The sequence below is a fragment of the Haemaphysalis longicornis genome, unplaced genomic scaffold (assembly GCF_048455015.1).
Source record: "Haemaphysalis longicornis isolate Haplotype H1 unplaced genomic scaffold, Haemaphysalis longicornis Haplotype H1 scaffold_9, whole genome shotgun sequence".
In the NCBI taxonomy this organism is placed as follows: domain Eukaryota; kingdom Metazoa; phylum Arthropoda; class Arachnida; order Ixodida; family Ixodidae; genus Haemaphysalis; species Haemaphysalis longicornis.
In genome coordinates, this window is record NW_027526460.1 from 55,133,642 (window position 1) to 55,153,637 (window position 19,996).

Genomic DNA, 19,996 nt, shown 5'->3' on the forward strand with positions numbered 1-19,996 from the left:
TTTCCTTCATAGCCAATGAGGAGCATACAAGCTTGGTGGCCGTTTGCCAGTGGAAAATAATTGGGGGAGTTCATCGTAACCGGTTGAATAGGCAGTCTCCATCTTACCGCCCCTGATTGGCTCCGAAACCCTTCCGGAAGTTTAGTATGTCTTGTTCTGCAGGTAAGGGCCCATCTTGTTTCGGTAATGATTCTACGAATATTGAAACGGTTCACGCTCAGTTGGCTGCGCTGTCATTTTATTTTTGCGCTGCTTTGGTTCTGGGCTCCCCTGTCGCAGCCCTTCGCCACCATAATTGTTGTGCACGCCAATGCTTGTTGCTGTTATTACAGCAAAAGATTGCGTCACTCGTGACGTCTTCTTGATTTGTAATTTTTGTCTTTGTAAAGCTCTGGTTCTTATTACAAACATGTATCGATCCGAAAAATCACTGTGCGCGAACTCTATAAGTTATCGAAAGGAATTTTACACGTGACGTCGCCTCCATTATTTTCTCTCCAGATGAGCGACCGCGGCTGTACGTGTCCTCCGAGCTTACGATGGACTATTGCAGGCCTGCGGCCTTGCTATCAAACCCGTCTGATGCAGACTTACCACCCTACTGGCATTAATGCGAAACCGACGGGACGTAAAAAAACCGCATAATCCGCTTCTTCAATCATTTTGTCTTAACTCTGGCATTGTTCGAATAAAGGTTTAATTACCAAAAGTGCAGCGAGCAATAATTTATTCTTCGCGTTGTCACTCTTCTTTGTCCCACCTTATTCTCTCGTACTAGCTGGAGGTGAGCATCGCGTTTCTCGCCAATGTTGTGGGTTTTGACCTTCCCGACACGTTTTGTTAGGGAAATTTAGGCCCACATCTCTCTTTTGTCTGAGGACAACCTAACGTTTGGAGCGTCGAAGGAAATGCCTACACGTGTTTTAGTACAGTGCGCAACACCCTTCTCTATAACACTGAGTTCGATTTCAACTAGTTACCTCTCAAAGCTGTGGACTCAAACTTGTCACAAAAAATATTCAGGTCAAAATACATGGGTAAGACTTCAAAATTACACAATAGTTTTCTTCAAATGCTTTTCGGCCGAGGCAAGATAAGGCTATAAGTACGAAACCTGTGTTATAGACAAGTGTGTTGCCCTCTGTACATGCAATATATTCTGTATCGCATGCTATGCTATAACTCTGCATGCTATATCGTATGTATACCATAACTGCGGCAATGACCTTACCTAAATGGGATACGGAAAAACCACCTATTTCTTTCATTTCATTCGACAGTTCATGCGGAAAATGCAGCAGGAGCAGCAGCAGCAGTGAGTAAGGGGACGGCTCCCCGCCCCCCCCCCCCCCCCCCCCCTTCCGCCGTCCCTCCCTTCCCCCGCGTAGGACAGTGCAATCAGCGTCTCTCTTTACTTCTGTGCAAATGACTTCTACAGACGACAGCCTTCTCCTCCCGCCCCATGCCGCGTAACTCCCTCTCCTTCGTCGCCCTCTCACCCCTCACGCTCTTCGTCTTCTCTCTCGCTCCTCTGAAGAGAGCTACAATACAGGCATTCACATTAAAGCGATGGTTAAGCTTGTGAAACGATCTCCGCACGGACCATGTGTTCTTGCAGAGTTTTAAATGACATTTGTGTAAGTGTTCGAAACCTTGTTAGCATCTGAACGTGGGTTAAAACGGAGTTTTAAAGATTCAAATTATAGCAGAAAAAAACGTAGCAAAGCTAAACGGAGACTATAGAAAAAATTCTCATTTATCGGCAGTAATATTAGGTTCGCAGCGGACTAGGCACAAGTAGAAGACGCAAAAACAAAGTTGACGCCTTTTGGTGCGTGTTTCGTCTTGCGCTCCGGCACCTGCCTTTCCTTCCCAACAGAGGATAAGAGAACACCCCGCTACATAGGTCACTCCTTACATTCCCACGCGGCGAGCAGATTTCGACGCAACTCTTCCCACATCAAAAGGAACCTACCTTCGCTTTCAGCCTGAGCGAAGCAAGGACAGCCGGTCGAAGTCAAGAAATGCCGGACTAGGGATGCTTTTCATGGGGCCAGGCCCACAACATCAGCGTCTGCTCGACGAATAAAAATGACTCCAATCCACGCTGTGAAGATGGTTAGAAAGCAAAGCGTTAAACGACACCCACAACAATTGCCCATGCGACGTCACTTGAATTCACACACGTGGCTCCATGCACTAAGAGTGAAACCAGAGATTCTGCCAGCCGTTACCTGGAGTTCGCAGGGGCGGCGTCCTGAACGCAGCAGTAGGGTCGGCCACGGCCGGGCTAGAGCGGCGGACGCCGCGGCTGTAGCCCGGCCGTGAGTCGGGAGAAAAAAAGCGGAGAGGAGCGTTTTTCGAAGGGTGCGACAGCGGAACCTAGCCATCCTGATTTGGTAGCTTGGGGCTACACCACCGCGTGACACACGCGCAGACACCGAAACAATTCGACATGTGAGCTTAGGGATTCACATTTATGACGATGAAAACTAGCTAGTTTAGTAAGTTTGAGAATTGCGAGAAAGGTGAGGGAACTTTTATAATCGGTATTTATCAGAACCAGTTGCTACTTTCGCCTTTTGTAATACCTCTTAAAACACAACCGAATAGGTATTCGCCAATTTAGAAAACGGAGTCCCATTCGTGCAAGCAGTGCGCAAAAGGTAGCATTTCTCAAGCGGCCAGATATCTGTATGTGGTTTGTACATTTTGTTTTCCCGCCCTGCAAACCAATCCTTAACGTATGTTTGCCGTGCGACCACTTAATTCTGTCGGGCGCCGGTTACCCTGGGTGTGCTGTCGAACAAGTTAATCAAGCCGTGCGAAGGCAGTGCGCAATGGACGCGAAGCTGCGCCAAAACAGACCCAATTAAAAGAACCGTCGCTAAAGCAGACGACAAAGCCGTACCGCCGACGCCGACGCTGGCGAGCAGGAACTTCCGAAAGGGAAACTCTGGGTAAATTCGCCGTGGCATCCGTGAGAGAAACCCTCCGTCCCCCCCTCCCCCCTCCGCCGCCGCCTCCGCCGCGTTGGGAGTTTGTTGTCCCGCAAGCCACGAAAGAACTGTTCGCCGGTAGAGCTGCAAAGCTTTGATTTAATATTTACTCTCTCTCTCTCTCTCTCTCTCTCTCTCTCTCTCTCTCTCTCTCTCTCTCTCTCTCTCTCTCTCTCTCTCTCTCTCTCTCTCTCAAAGCACTCATGCAGAGCTTCCAGCAGTACACCCGGACGATTAACACGCTGTCTGCCTGCACAGCCCGCTACTCCACGGAGCGTAGGAGCATGAGATGGCTTCGAAAGCCTGTCATTTTTTACGTAAAGTTGGGTTTGCGCATCTGCCTTCATCAGAGGGAGCTCCACAAAAATAGTTTCATTTTCGATGCATGGATGAACGAATGAATAAAATCTATAGCGAACAATGCGAGCAGCTGTTATGGCCCCGGCCCCTGTGGAAGTAATCCCTAGACCGGGCCTGTGGCTGGCTGCGCGGACCCTCGTCACACGGCTAAGCGGATCGTATAGGATCCTCGCTAGTTAACCGCTTCGTTCACTATTATACGGAGTCGTTGTATATGGGTTGCCCCTGGTACGCTTTGGCATTCCCAAACTGGGTGATATTGAGTGCCGGGTGATGGGCAGTCGTTATAGGTAGCTTGATTTTGAGATTTGCTCGGTGATCTGCTGGAGGTTTCGAAATCACGCGTCAATAACACCGCCCACGTTGCCTAGTTTTCCAACTCACTATACAGAAATTGTGGTCTCGTAAACAACAGCTGTTCAATAAAAGGAGAAGCGCACATTGCCTCGAAAACCAGTCTGTTTGTGATCCCAATGTTTATTAACAACAATGATGGGATGCAAGTTGCCGCCGTGCAGTTTTGCGGTGGCAATCGGTCTCTTGACAGCTGAGAAGGGTGCTATCAAGTGATTTCATCCTCGATTTTGGTTCTCATAGTATTGCTTAATGTTTTCTTCTGGGATATCTAGGAACCCAGTACCTGCGAAGAGAACGGAACAAGGCATCACGCACGAGAAAAACAGCAAGAAAAACACTTTGCATAGAAAACGGATGCGTAATCCCCAACTTCGGCTGTGAAAGCTGCCACGTCAAGATGGCTGAGAGAAAAAGATAATCAAAACGGTGAGATCAAAAATAAAATTTTCGCGGAAGAAAAAAATTGCAGGCTGGATGTCTGGATGTCTCTTATGAGCAAATTGCTCATGAAAAGCGGTGCAAAGAGAGGCTTGTGAGCGCACGTTTGTAACACTGCGTACCAAGTGTGTGTTGTTAGTAAGCCTTGCATTCTTCTTTTAAGGCAATATACGCGTTTTTACAGATTACTGACCATGTGTTATACCCGTCGTTATATTGCCACAGGCTGGCATTTCTGGGTACTACTGCAAGCAACAAATAAAAAAGGAACAAAACAAAAAATGCAATGGCAGATCGAATGATCAATCGAAGCATGAATGAGCACATACTAGCACATACTACCTCCGCCTTGCGAACATGAGAGGAGGCCCGATGCGCACGCGGTTATCTGCTTTGGAAGCCCGTAGCACGGCGTTACCCGAACCTTCCTCCCAGACTGTGCCAGTGCTTGGCGTTCCGTCTCGGTGATAATGTTTTCTCGCTTTATCAGTGCCATTAGCTGCTTTTCTCCCCTTTTGGTGAGCATGAGTACCGGCCTTTCGTGACCGTCATTCCCTTTCCATCCTTTTATGCCACTCACTCGGCCCTGCACTTGCGTTGCATTTCTATTTGCAACGCGCAAAAGCACAGAGTGCGGTTGAGTTTGGCAGAAACAGAGGTGCGAGCGCAGCGCCACTGTAGCTCGTTGGCGCTGCCCTGGAAACCCGGCTTGACGTTCCCCTTACCACACGCTCCCTCTCTGTTCTTCTACCGCTCGGTGTCCGTGGGTCGACGGCGCAAATTCATGCCGGCAGTAGGAACGCGTAAGAACGCGTATGCAGTAGGAACACGTAGAACTACAGTAGGAACGCGTATGCACATACACATATACATATCTCTAAGTAATTAGGACTTCCTTACTACAGACCACTTGTTAAACGGAAACGTTCCGCAACATTAGAGAGTTTTAGCAGTCCGTCTGTTCCGTCGTGTACGCAGTTACCGTGTTTACCGGGGCTCGTCTGGGCACTTGTACATTTGTCGCGGTAGGGGGCTTTGTTCCGCGGCCCGGCCCTCGCCATGCACGTGCATTCGCCACGGTGGGGTGCGCCTCCTCGCCCTTCCTCCTCACCCTTCCGCGAGCGCATGCGTAGTCGAGTACCGGTAATCAGGGTAAGAACGTACACGACGGAACAGACGGACTGCTAAAACTCTCTATTGTTGGCCGGGGCGCCACGGTGCCTACTACACAACGTAAGCTAGCCCTTTCGTCTCTGGTGGTGTCAATTGACGCCATCACCTAAAAGTTCCTCTAGCGCATATAGAGAACGAAACCAAAACTGCAAGTTTCCTGGGGAATTGTTCATCAATAATGCCCATTGCCATAGGTATAACTGTTGTTCCATTTTAGTGGAGCTGGACGCTACAAAGAAGCAGCAGCTCTGGTGAAGCCGAAATTACGGCACTGGGACTGAAAAAATTGGCGGTCAGAGTTTCATCCTTAAGCTTCTAAATCTATAAATACGTGTACGTCGAAGCTCATTTTTTTGTTTTTAGGTTGATGCAGTCATAAGGGCTAGTAAAATATGCAAAAGTGCGCAAAATTAAATTTTTAATTGCCAGATGTCATAATTAATTGCCTCATTAATAAATTGGTTAATATTTGCACTTACAGCTCTATTTTTTGTTTCTGTGCCTATGGGACCCTAAAATTAAAAAAAAACACAGAAAACTTTGTTTTTTTGTGTGTTTCAAGCAAAATTTTGTTTTGATTGAAGAAAAGAAATCGGGGCTGAGAGGGTTAAGTTTCTCTCTCACTCTCCTTCTCATTTTGTGTGTGTGTGTGTATAAACCACGCTAATTTAAGAGCCAGCCAACAACGTGAGAAGTACTTCTTTCTGTATACTAACACGAACTGGTTGCTTTTGCATATGCGTGTAGAGCTTTATTGCGCCAGTAAACGGTTCTAGCAATGGTCTATGGCGTGACTACTTAAAATTTGGATCTTCAGCGTCGCAATGATATACAGGTAAACCTGGATATAACTAGGTTGACAGAAATTCACAATTTTTTGTTGCATGCAGGTTTTTGTTCCATGCAGGTTTCGAGTTAAGGCTCGCGTGAATGGAGCAGAAACGGAACCGAAATGCTGTACATCAGTGATGGTGAACCCGTGCACCCTTAAATGAGTTACTTCACAGTGAAAAACTGCGTGATGTGCGCCTGCTAAATTCCCATGAACTTAGTCACTACACGTCACTCCAAGGAAGCAAGGTCACTTACCCCCATATTCACAACGTAACTTAAGTGTTACTTTTGCATTTTTACACTTTTCGGTACCTTAGCCCGTTTCAAGGAATAAACTTTTCCTTCAACGGCGCATTTTAGCGAACTTGATGCTCTTTGCGGCACTCGAAATTGTTGAGAGGGTGCTGGCTGGGGTACTGTATACCTCGCGGCGACGTTCTTCTTTCTCACCGGCGGAGACACCATTTAAAATTGCGAGCTTGTCTTGAAAAGACAGAACTTGTCGTTTTCTGGCGGCAGAACGCATAGTAGACGAACCGACGCCATAGATGGCAGTGCAGACGCGCGACTACACGCCGACAGGGAGGCTAGCACCTAATCGACACCGCACTCGCACTGAAAACGCGCGGTGGTATGCGGTGCGGGCGACGTTCGCTAAGTTTGTTCATATCTCCAGCCACTTTTTCAGAAAATGTGCAAACAACAATGACTAATCAGTGCAGCGAATTTGTTACAGCGAGGTTCACTGCCGCAACGGCTTCGTTACATTAAGGTCGCAAATACATGGGTTTCAATGGGGCTGGCAATGTGGAATTGAAAAACTTCGTTAAATCCAGGAATTCGTTACATAGAGGTGGGTTACATCCAGGTTTAACTGTACTATATCAAGTAGTCTACGTTAACGCACAGGACGCGATATTATAGGGAACATTTATACTTTTGAATTCCTCTACAGTGCAGTCGACTACGCCGTAGTTTTCGCCTTCTATGTTCTTCGTACTTGAGTACGTAAATGAGGGCGACCGCTTCAGCCAGCAAGTTCCTTGCACTAATTTCGCCTATTTTTCCTTACAGTCAGACAGGCAAGCCACACCCGGTGTTATACTTACAGTATCTTGATGGTTAGCCCGGTCTTTCAGAGCAACTGTATCCCCGTTTGCATTGTTTCTAAAGTAAAGGCGAAAATAAAAAGCCAGCACATAGTGTAGTTTTAAAAGAATTGCTTTAGGATAATAGAAATTTAGAATCTAGAAATTTAAAAAGAATTGTTTTAGAACAGCTCCAGGAAATTTGGGACTTACGTCTTGAGTGCACCGACCTTCATACACTAAGACGTAGCGGTTTTGGCACCAGGCTGTCGGGTAGAACGAAAGGAAAAGTGTTTACATCAGCTATCCATCTGAAACTTTAGCAAAATTTAAAATAAATACGTTATTCGTTTTAAGTCATTTGCGTGCATGCGTTACTAAAATTTCATGGAGGCGCGAACAATGCTGGTTGGTGATCCTAAGGCTTCCACAAGCAGCGTATTCGCATGTACGTAATAACTATAGGATTTCTTTTATTTTTGTGCTGCTGCGTCCTCCTGTAGGATCGCACTGAAACGCCTCTGCATTCAAATGCTAATAATAATACCCGATGAATAATTCAATCGCCAAAGAGATTTTTAGCGGGTCTTGGAACAACTTCTAACCCTTTTTACTGGTTATAAAGCAAAAACGCCACAAAACATTTAACGTGGGCAACTTATTCGCGACATACAATACAACGTGAGTAAAACTGTCATCTACAACAGAAAAAATAGTTATCACCCGTCCTTGCCCAGACAGCGAGGCTGTCAAAATAACCAATTACAAAATGGATGACAAGCGCACTTTGGAATGCAATTTGACAACATGTTTGTTTTAACGTTTACCAAAAACGCATGTTAGTGAGTGAGTGAGTGAGTGAGTGAGTGAGTGAGTGAGTGAGTGAGTGAGTGAGTGAGTGAGTGAGTGAGTGAGTGAGTGAGTGAGTGAGTGAGTGAGTGAGTGAGTGAGTGAGTGAGTGAGTGAGTGAGTGAGTGAGTGAGTGAGTGAGTGAAACACTTTATTCAAACGAGAGGCCTTAATGCTCAAAGGTGTGTGTGGTTGAGGGGAAAGAGAAGGTCACGAATCACACAATTGGCAGTGTTCCAGTCTTGGGACCTTCCTTACAAAGTGCACGCATCTCAATCGGTTACGTCACCAGATATCCAGAATTCACACTGCATACATTGAGGGTAGATGAAGCATGGTTAGTTGGTCGGGACTCGCCCAGCGTAACTAGTAAGAGCAGAACTAGAGAACGCATGTTGCTGACGCACCAGGATTGCAGTTTGTACCGGGACTTTCGGAATAGATGTGCGGACGGCGAATGATTTTGCCTCACGTTTATACCAAAGAACACCGAGGTGCAGTTGCAGGTATTTTTTTTTCTATATTTTTGTATGCTCGTTATTGATCACTTCCCGCTGGTACACAGGTGGTTCGGTTTTCGGCAACGCTCGCTGCATCCGGTATGTAAATGGTACGTACAGATCCCCGACATCTTAAAAAAATGCTTTCCTGTGCCGCTTTCTGCATCCCGTAATGAACAATTACTGGAGGTACCGCACATCCGGTGGCGTTGTCGAACCCCGACGCAACATCACGCGATCCAACTGATTTGATATCAAGCGATCAGCCCGTTTGGTCTGGCAGGATACGTTTGATTTATGACGCCGCTTACGTGCGAACCTCCTTTAGAACATTGGGATGTGGAATCTGAACGAAAATGTGGAGCAGAAGAATCCACCCTTGCTTCTAGAAACATGGAACGAAGCTGCAAAATAGGTGGTTTTATTTGAGTGCGCAAAATATGTTTTATTTGAGTGTGCCTACCTGTAGCGCATAATATTCCGCAATACTTTTGACGCAGGTAATCAAATACCATGTTGTGCTCGAATGGGGACAGATGCCAAGGCAAATCATACCCCTACTAAAGCATATTTAAAAACCGTGAAAAGACAATGCCAGTGTATTGCTGGAATTCATCCAGAACAATGGATATCAATGCAGCGTTATTCAGATTTTGCAAAATAGCAAGCTTTGCAATAGCAGTCTAAAGGGTGCCAGAAAGTAATTATGCTGGGGAAACGTTGAGGCCATGTGTTTTGTAGGTGCCAGCACAGTGTAGACAAGATAAATTAAGGGAGGCTGCGGGAACCACACGTCTCACCTTCAAAGGTGGTCATGGAAAACCTGCGTGGGACGGCGGGCTATCTCATATTCTTTTTCTATCAGCCTCTGCTTCTGCCCATATCACTCTCGAATTTTCAACACACAGTTCACTTTTGATACTTTGGAGCAGCTTCCCCTTCTTCCCACATCTTTAAAAACTGTGCCCCATTCCCGCCTCCTGCTCCGTATAAAGCGGCCGTGAAGACCAAATACAACCTCGTTCAGTTAGAAAGACCGAGCCTTTAGTTACTAACTCACTCGGATCTATCCGAGCCACGAAAGACCCTTTTTTTTTAACTCGAATACACAATAAATATAGGAAAACTTTCGAATTCCACGCTATACGATGTCATCAGTGACGCAATAGATGTAAGAAGTAGGCCTGTTCGATTTTCCACTTCTTGATCCCCGCAGGCTGCAATAGAGTTTCATTATTGTATGAAACTCGATGGCTGCCAGATGCAAGAGCGGTCATTCGTTTTTAATAAGCTCTATACCTCGCTTCCGGCGGTGTCAGATCGTGTTCATTTTTTTCGGGTTGAGAAATATCTGGCTCCGTGCGGGCTGCCAGAACCGCCCGGACGTTCGTGGTCTGGCGGCCAGCTGGCTCCAGTCTGGAAGCTAGCAGACGACAAATGAAGATTTACTCGTGCCGTAAGACCAGTTTCAAAATAACATTGCGGACCTGTTTGGTTCTCTCGGGTCTGAAGATTTAATGTCGCTCTAATTGATGCGATACTATACTAAACTAAACATTGCAAACACTTTGTCTTTTGATGCACCACGTTTACGTTGCAATTACGGTGCCGAAACCGGAACCGAACCGAACCGATATTTTTTTCCGGAACTGAACCCGAACCCGAACCGTTATTTTTTAACATGCTGAGACTGAATCGAAATTGAACCGAAAAAAATGCAGAATGGTTGAGCGGGGACATTAAAAATCACTACCGCTTCATAAGTTAGTGATTTGTAATGTCCATGTAGGGCACGGGACGATCCCTGCCCGACCATCGGAGCGAATCAGCGAACGTGGTGTTAGGGTTGATGACGGCTGGGCAGGTGAATCCTTGAGCAGCGTTGTACGCGCACTCGTTCCCATGTACAGCCAGGCCGGAGTGAGCAGGTGCCAGTTTCAGGTAGATTTTGCCGGTCCGCGCATTGCGACGGAAGCCAGATTTCAAGATTGCAGACGCATCTGGTAAGATTTTCCCCTGTCGAAATGTTTATAATGGCCGATTTGGAATCACTGACTACGCATTTTAGTTTTGCGGAGGCCGTCATTGCCAGTGCTGTGGCCGCCTCTTCACCCACTTCCAGTTCGTGCGAATCAAGCAGGGTGCGAAGGAATTTCCCTGTGTATCGACTACTACGAACGCCATGGAGTCGCGGCCCTAGTAATGGGCTGCGTCCATATATGCCACGTTCTCTGATTTTGCGTACTGTTTGTGTGGGGGCTTCGATAAGTTTGTCATTCATCATTACGATTGTGAGTAGTGAATGACACAACATTGGCCCTCTGGGGCGGATAGGTTTTCGGTGTGCATCTCAACAGGAGAGGTAAATTGACGTATGCAAACATAACCGCATGAATCACTGGAACGACTTTAGGCGAACAGTGGCCCAACATTTCAAGTCTCTGGGAAATCCCTATCACGAGCCTTGCGTCACAAAGGGGCTTACAAGATCGGAGGCAACATTGCTGTACCGCATCCGAACGGGCTCCGCGAAGACCACAGCATGGCTATTCAAGGTGGGCCTCGTGCGATCGCCTCTATGTTCGTCATGTGCTGCGATAGTGGATGTGTTGCCCAGAGCATGATGTCGAGCGGACTGCAATGCTCTCAGCGATTCGAAAGCTGGCAGCCCCACACAGCACTCTGGACCACATCGTCTTTCCAAGGGGACATTGGATGCTGCGAAGAGACGTGTCACGCCTTCTCCTGAGCTTCGTTGAGGAGATGGAGCTGGCAAACTCGTGGCAAAAGGACACTACCATTGCCTAATTAGGAGGAGCTTGGGCGGAGCAATTGCCGGCATATCCAACCAGGCTAACGCCGCCTGATCCCACAACAACCACCACAACCACCACCACCATTGCGATAATTTGCCGACTGAATTGTTGCAATTCTGCGATCATACGATGCTAGCCTTCACTGGATCGTCATTTGATTAGAGATAAATGTGGGACATTTCTATCTCCCCATCTACCGCAAAATGATTAGGCACCCCTCTTTGAAAGTCTTTTATTTTTGTTCCTGCTTTCTGAATTTGACGCCGGGGCGGAACAACTTCAGGTCTCTTCTTCTCCACTTCGGTTTCAGTACGGCACGCCTGTAAAACAGAGCGCAAGAAAATGAACAAAACAAGTTTTCTTACCCGTAGGACACGTATACGGGTAGACATGATTTTCTTTGTTTTTTTCGGTGGGAACGAGGTCTCTCTAGTGAACCCCAAAACGTCTACATAATCCACCTCATCAAAAAACAAGTCTAAGTACTCAGCACACCATTGAAAGAGGAAGAGCATGCGCATAGGAATGTAAACGGATGCCCGCACGCGCTCACATGCACGCACGCACGCACGCACACTGAAGAGTGTTAAGCTCAAGCAGTTTTTAAAATAAAAACTCGAGCTTATAAAGTCATCGTAATTTTATCAAATGTCATTTCCCTCGGCCAGCAATAGCTATTAGGAATTTTTACGGGCGGCGTGGTTCGAGTGCACGAGTAACGTCATTATTTTTATCTCCAATGGCAACCAGCACTTAGCAACTTAATCAGTAATTTTAAACGCTCTGAGCAGCTAAGTACCTTAGCATAATAAAGCTAGGACGTCTGGATTTTAAAAGCTGGAGCGCGAACCTTCGTACCTGAGGGCAAAATTTATCTGAAACTGCGCGTATTTTCGCAGTTCCAGATAAGCCAGTTGCACGTAAGGCAGTTCAGTTATGCATAAATGCGACTGGTAATGTTCTGCATAATTTACAGCATATTAGCGCATCTGATCTTTTTACCGAGCCAATAATCGTACACGTGCATATCGCGGAGTCTGTTGAACACTTTTAAGGAGACCGTAAGTGAGCTTGTCGATCGCCTCTTTGTCTTTCAGCTAATACAAGCCTTTGTTTAAAAACGCATTGCGGCGCAATTCTAGGACATTAGTTTATTTTTAATGATGGAAAAAAACACAAAACGCCAGGCGCGCTCTTTCAGTCACCTTACGAACCATGGCAATGACGTCGCGTGATTACGCGGAGGCTCTTGACTTCGTTTCAGGCTTCTCACGCCCTACTTCATGGTCATTATCAACTGTTTATCTGTGCTATCCCACACTGATAAGATCCGGGAAAGTTGTAAACTGCACTGCACATTCGCAGTTGTAACATCCCGTCGACTGCGCCACACCGCTAGCATATTACGCTGATAATATTACTTCTCCCCTCAAACTTAAATCAATAAATGCTCTCACAAAATGCGGAAGGTTAAAAATGTCCATAGGATGCACAGTCTCCGCCAAAAGTTTCTGCACTCTGCCAAAAGCTATTAGGCCGGAAAAAAATTCAACGTACAAAACTGCCTCTCCAGGGAAAGGGAAATGTTTTATGCCCGAAAGCTTGCGGAAGCACTTTACATTCATTCCGCCGTAAAGTAATTATTATTTTATTTCTTATTATTGTTAGGAATTATTTATTATTATTAGGAATTATTTTCAAACCAGAAACATCTGCCGAGAGACATACGAACTTTTGGCAAAGCACGTGTTCTTAAACTCTGAAATGCCACCCTGGTTGTTAAACAAATAAAAAAATAAGCTATCGTTCTTGTTTTTACCCAGAGATGCATTGCTGATAGATTGATTGTAGGGTTTAACGCGCCGACGCAACGCAGGCGATGAGACGCGCCGTAGTGGAGGGTTCCGGATTAATTTTGACCACCTGGGGATCTTTAACGTGCGCCGAAATCTCGTACACACGGGCGTTTTTTCTTTTCGCCTCCATCAGAAAAGCGGCCGCCGAGGCCGGGAATCGAACCCGCGACCTCGTGCTCAAGCAGCGCAACGCCTTAGCCAGCGATGCATTGCAAATAAACTTTCGCGCCATAAAGAAAAGGAGTAAATAATGGTTAATCTGTGAGGGTGATGTTCTTGGAGAGTCATTCCTTACATCTGTAACCATGGCGGCAAGGAGGCCTGCAGGATGGCGGCCGGTGGCAGTAGTGGCCCCGCCGGCATATACGTCCCTGCAGAGAGAGAGAGAGAGAGCTGCTATGATGATGAAGACAGGGTTATTATGGCGCAAGTCCGACTAAGGGCAAAGAGCGCCAAGGAAAAGCTGTTTTATGAGGACGAAGTGATACTAAAAATAAAGCATTTAACTAAAAATATACATTAATGACATAAAAGACAATGAAGATGACTGGTGTAAAGGGTCAGGGGGTCAACATGCATGGTAAGTAATGAGGAGTAAAAACTTCACATCGCTAAGAAACTTAGAAGTACGCTTGTGGGTAATTATGGGGTCGTCTCCTAAAAAGTACGATGGGTGTAGTGGAATGTTTTGTCGGTATAGTTGTGCGGAGTGTTTGTGTCGTGTTGTTTCTAGTGCCTTAGACTGTATGAGGATGTGGATCACGGATAAGCCGTCTCCAAACCTGCTACACAGAGATCTTGGAGATCCAGTGAGCAGGCGGGAGTGTGTTGCATGTGTGTGCCCTATCGGTAATCTAGCCAGGGCAGCTCCTGTGTATGTATTGCGTGTGTCGGGGGTGTATGGTCCCAATAGTAGTAGTATGAATCTTTAATGTGCCATAAAGTAGGAGTGGTTCTCTAGTCCGGGAATCCAAGTGATGACCGGGCGACCGGTGTCCTAGATGCCAGTAGTTGCTGACTTCCAGGTGGTCGCTGGTAATCTGGTTCTGTCACAGCTCAAGTGTGGTTTTATTACGTGTAACTTGTTGTCTGTCGTTTACTCCAGCTGCTCTTCACTCCAGAGAGAGCTGCTACACTTTGGCTGTCGCAACACTCGTCTAAATGGTGCCGCCCTAATGTCTACGAGCTGTGGAGGCGCTGTAATTGAAGACGACATTCCCTATCGCTGGCAGCGCGCTCGCTTTTATTTCCTTACTCAGCTTCTTTTGTTAAATGTCTCCTCTAAAGTAGTGCTTGCATTTCATTCCATTCTTTCCTGTTGAAAATAATGTTTTCACAAGTAAATCGAGTTCGAACGCCATTGTAAAGAACATAGGTCTAAGTTACTCGACATTCCGTTCCCTGCTAGCTACAGACCTGCACTTGCTGTGCTGTGCAGAAAAGCATTGAGACGGGGTGATAAACTGCGGCCCGCACGTAATCCCACCCAAAAGATACTGAATCACCCCTGTTTACTCAACACGGTGTGAATAATTGATCTAAGAGAATATTCTTCGCGCTTGAAAAAGTCTGATTGATTGATTGATTTATTTATTAATTAATTAATTAATAATTAATTAATTGATTAATTAAGTAATTGATCATTAATTAATTAATTAATTAATTAATTGATTGGTTGGTTGGTTGATTCATTGATTAATTAATTGATTGATTGATTGATTGATTGATTGATTGATTGATTGATTGATTGATTGATTGATTGATTGATTGATTCATTGATTCATTGATTGATTGATTGATTGATTGATTGATTGATTGATTGATTGATTGATTGATTGATTGATTGATTGATTGATTGATTGATTGATTGATTGATTGATTGATTGATTGATTGATTGATTTAACGGGCCAAAGCTACACCTGGGCTCGCCGTAGGGCAAGGCTCCGGATTAATAATTTTGACCGCCTCGGTATCTTTAACGTGCGCCGAAATCTCGACACACAGACATTTTCGCTTTTCGCCTCCATCAGAAAAGCAGCCACCCCGGGGCAGTGATCGACCCGCGTCCTTGGACTCAGCAACCCAACGCCATAGCTACTGAGGCACCGCGGCGGGTCTTGAAAAAATCAGGCACCACTAACCGATTCCTTTATTTGCAGGAGGTCAGACCAAGATTATTTGCCTCAGAATCAAGAGTTCGTCGCAGAGGCCGAACTGCGCGCTCATTTGGAGCAGTTTCTCACGAGAATAATAAAAGTGTTTCAAGAACACCAGTGCATGAACGACGCTATAGGTGTAAGCAGGAAGTTCCGGTGTTTCTTTTCTTGCCCCCTGCACCTGATAGCGTGTCATAAAACGAGTGCACGATGCCTCCTCCTCGTTACACCCCCGTTACACCCCCGTTACACCCCCCGTTACACCCCCTGAAGTTGTACCCTGAAGGTCACGCTCACGGTTCGATCGCCAGAGCTTGCGAACTGGCAAAAGCATTGCTGTTGGGAAAACTGCCGTTGTTTACACGCGCGCATGCACAAACGCACAAAAATTATGCAGATGAATTAGATATTGCTAAAGACATCTCATGTGTAAAGAAGCGAAACGTACATTGCAGTACTCTCCTCCGCCCCCGCCATGTGGGCGTCCCCCATGCGGGTATCCGCCGTCTGGGTATCCCCCTGGTGGGTAGAATCCACCACCTCCTCCTCGAATCGGGTAGCCGCCGCCCCTTTGGCAGTTGGCCAAGCACGCTGCAAGGGAGAAAAATCATTAGTCATTCCACTCTGTCATGGCGGATGAACAGCGAAGCTTTGTGGCACACGACATAGAGTTGACACAGAATTAGGTGAAAGGTATGCGCAAATTTTACTTCTCTTGAGAGTCACGATGGTCATCTCTAAAAAAACACACATATACGCAAACGCCTTTATTTTCCCTCCACTGATCTTGACAATGATGAGCACGAGGTCGCGGGTTCGATTCCCGGCTGCGGCGGCCGCTTTTCTGATGGAGGCGAAAAGCAAAAACGCCCGTGTGTACGGGATTTCGGCGCACGTTAAAGATCCCCAGGTGGTCAAAATTAATCCGGAGCCCTCCACTACGGCGCGCCTCATCGCCTGCGTTGCGTCGGCGCGTTAAACCCTACAATCAATCAATCAATCTTGACAATGATGCCTATTAAAGGGATCCTGCAACACTTCCGACAAGCGCTTCCACTCTTTCCTTCGCGTCTGGAAGCAGTGCGAAAGCTATTTATCGCCAGCACGAAGTGGCACTGCGAGATTTGCTCGTCGCGCCAGATACGCATTCCGTTTCTGCTTTGTTTTTGTGGCTTTATTTTTAAAGTTGCTATCGAAAAGCGTTCATTGCTGCAACTGAAGGAAAACCGGCCAACGGCCACTACATGGCCTTAGGGACGTAATTAGAGCCGTCGAAGAACGTGAAGACCGGTGAAGAGAGAAAAATCTTTTGAGCGAATTTACAAGTTACCTGATGGGCATAGAGCAGTAATTTTTGGCTGAGATACTTTGCGACCCCCTAATGTAAGTTCTGGATGTGTTGGGTGACTACGCTCTGCAAGCATTTAAGATTTCAAAAAAGTTGAAAAAAGTGTTGCAGGGTCCCTTTAGTAATTCATCTAGCATATCCAAAGGGGAAAACGTAAAAGATTGAGTTTTAAAGGAGCCATGAAGACAAAACACAAGTTTGGTTCATTCAAAAGATTGCCTCGTTAGAATCATACTGACACCACTTTGGACGTAAACTTCGCTCAAATAAGCTATATAATTAGGAAAAAAAGGAATGGCCTTGCGATCCACTAGCTCATTTCCCGCAACACAACCTATGACGTCATACCAGACTGCTTCAGTAAAGTACGTTGTTGGGCTAGTTGGTGCATGTCTCTACTTGAAAAAGGCGCTAAAAAATACACAACACGAGCCGTCCCGTCCTTCTTCGTGCTCGTGTTGTGTATTTTTTAGCGCCTTTTTCAAGTAGAGACATACCAGACTGCTCTGCGATATGCGGAGGCCGGCAAAAGCAAACGCGAATTAGGCACATCTTATAAGCTTGCCGAACGAGCTGTTTGCGCCTAAATGTAATGCATATCCATTTTACAGCAGTAAGAATGGTGCGGTAGTTCCGAAAATACACGTAAACATAGAAGTACCGATGACCACTGCTGTTGGTACTGGGCGCACTATGCTTGTTTTAGCTGCACAGTAGTCCGACGCTTTGGAGTTGTCTTACACGGCGCTGGCCGATTGGCGTAAGCGACGTTGCCTTACGTGACCCTGTTTTTCAAGCATGCACCCTGTTTCCAGAAGCGATTACTTTCTACCGTAACAAAAACAAGCCAGGTGTAAAAACGGTAAAAAACAAAGCAACGGTTGAGTGCAGAGTATGCTAGCGCCATCTGGGAAGTTTGACGGCAAGCAAGGCTGCAGAGCCGAATGGGGCAGTGGAAGTTCTTTTCCGTTATGACTTCCTTGTAGACGTCACCAAAACAGACGATTTGGCGGGATAATCAAAATTTTAACCTAAATTGATTAATTTCTCAGTGAATACGGCATCATTTGCTCCTGCGCAAGCGCTGGGGACACTCTAAAACACAAAATCTTTCGAATAAAACAAACTTGTATTTTTTCTTCATGGCTCATTTAAGTCATCTCTTGATCTTGCAAATGATACTAACTAATTGCTAGTTTACTAAAGATGAATATCCAAGTGACGTGACGTATAGGCTTGGGGTACAAATCGTGTTTTTGAACGTCGTGCGACTTTGGTGGTGAATGCGTGCTAATAGCACACACACCGGGACTTTCGTTTTCCGGCGCCATGCGCTTCAAAGACACATGCAGCCTCGGGTGTTTTTGTGCGCGGACATACAAGTAGATGGATCACTATTGATACATGGCCGGGTCATATACATGGATACATGAATACATGGGCCACATAAGTTTCAGTGAAAAAAAACATCAGCATGCAGGCGCCGCCCACCATGCGCGAAATAACGACCCTTGTAATGTTCCGTTCTGTCCTATAGCCTGGATTGAATTTAAATTTTAGCGGGTTAACGCGCCGAACAACATCTGGGCTCTAGATTAATTCTGACCACCTGGGGATCTTTAACGTGCGCCGAAATCTCGACCACACGGGGTTTTCGCGTTTCGCCTCCATCGGAAAAGCAGCCACCGCGGCCGGGATCGAACCCACGTCCTTTGGATCAGCAGCCTTAGCCACTGCGCCACCACGGCTGGTGCTGACTCAGCTTGACTTCCCAAGCCTGCTCCACCACTCGGAAATACAATATACGCTAACCCCGTAGAACCTGGTTTCATGTCGACACGGAACTGCCTCCTTTGCGTAGCTACGAGCGGACACTAGCATCCGGCAACTGTGCAGTGCTCCCTTTCTTGTGCATTGTTATCCTCGCGCCCACGCGCAAGCAGGGACGACGCGGTGCGCTCCTCACGGGGCGCATTCCCACGTGCGCTCGGCTGGGCTGAATTTTCTGGTAAAGCTCGACGACGGAACTTAAAAACTTAAACAGCTCTTCTGTCAAAAAACGAATAATCCGAAAGTGTACTTTTGCGTTGAACCCGTACGGTTACCACCACCAGAAAAGGCTGCAATCATACCGCTGAGACCCCTCGGCGCCAGTTGCTTCGCCCACGTAATCTGTCCGGGAAATAATTGGAAACCACTTAACTTCCCTACTCCCAAACTTCACAGATGAGGTTAAAACCGGGGCGGCGTTCAAAGCAGCCTGTCCTTCCGCGTTAGAGAGCGCAAGGAGAGGAGGACAGGGAGAAAGGGTGAAACGTAGTGTCGTTAACCAGAAGCTACAACCGGTTAAGAGAATGAAGAGGGTAGGGGAATATGGTAAATGGGAGTATAGACGCGAGTGATCACATATTCTTTCTGTCAGACCCTGTGCGCGTTCACATAGTCCGGTAGCTTCCAGGAAAGGGGGGAAAAAACAATGTTCCGACCCCGACCGAAAGTTGCGAAAGGCGCCAATTTTTGCTGCTCAAAACTAGTAAAATATTTACGCCCAGCTTCAGAGTACACGAGCAACGCTGCAACTCACCCATGAAAAGCATGAACGCAAGCACAAGCAGAACTCCTTTGGCTCCCATGTCGACGCCTGCTGAAGCGGACAGGACCCTAGCCGAAGTTGGACTGAAGTGACCTTTCTCTGGGTCCTTTTCAAGGCCATCCCTAGTGGCTCTACAAGGAGGTCTACGGAGAGGAGGGGTTCGATAACACATGTGCATGGGCCTGCAGCGGTCTGGGATCGGAAATCCTGTTTTGCGTCATTCCTGGTTGGAGCCCTCTCGCGAAGACCACCCCCTCCCTTTGAACTTTCTTGCCACCGCCGGTGGCCCCGGCTAAAGCAGCGCAGCGCAGAACAACCGGATCTCATTCGTTCCTAGGGGCCGAACTTGAAGAAAACAGTACGTGATAGGCGACTGCCACTGTCAGTAAAGTTACGTGCAGCGCTTGGCAAGCTGTTGTGGGCGCGTGCGGACGCTATGAAAGCTGGCTTTCATATACTTGTGATGTCATCCCGTTAGCAACAACAAACTACCAGTTTCACAAGAAGAGTTCTTGATACTAGGGCTCCAATGTTCATGCATGATCGATATGAGAAGTACGCTCAGCAATTCAGATGGAATAATAAATAGCAGTGCTGTCAATTTTGCTTGGCTGCTGTCCCAAATTTG

At 46.7% G+C, this 19,996-nt stretch overlaps 1 long non-coding RNA gene across 1 annotated transcript; it reads right to left on the minus strand.

Annotated features, from left to right (window-relative positions):
• Nucleotides 1-11,632: 11,632 nt before the first annotated feature.
• On the minus strand, nucleotides 11,633-19,463 carry LOC144151331 (uncharacterized). Its single transcript, XR_013318849.1, has 4 exons — nucleotides 19,360-19,463; nucleotides 15,876-16,018; nucleotides 13,566-13,641; nucleotides 11,633-11,734 (listed from the first exon to the last, which is right to left on the minus strand). It is a non-coding gene; the product is annotated as an uncharacterized LOC144151331 (long non-coding RNA).
• Between the last annotated feature and the right edge of the window lie 533 nt (nucleotides 19,464-19,996).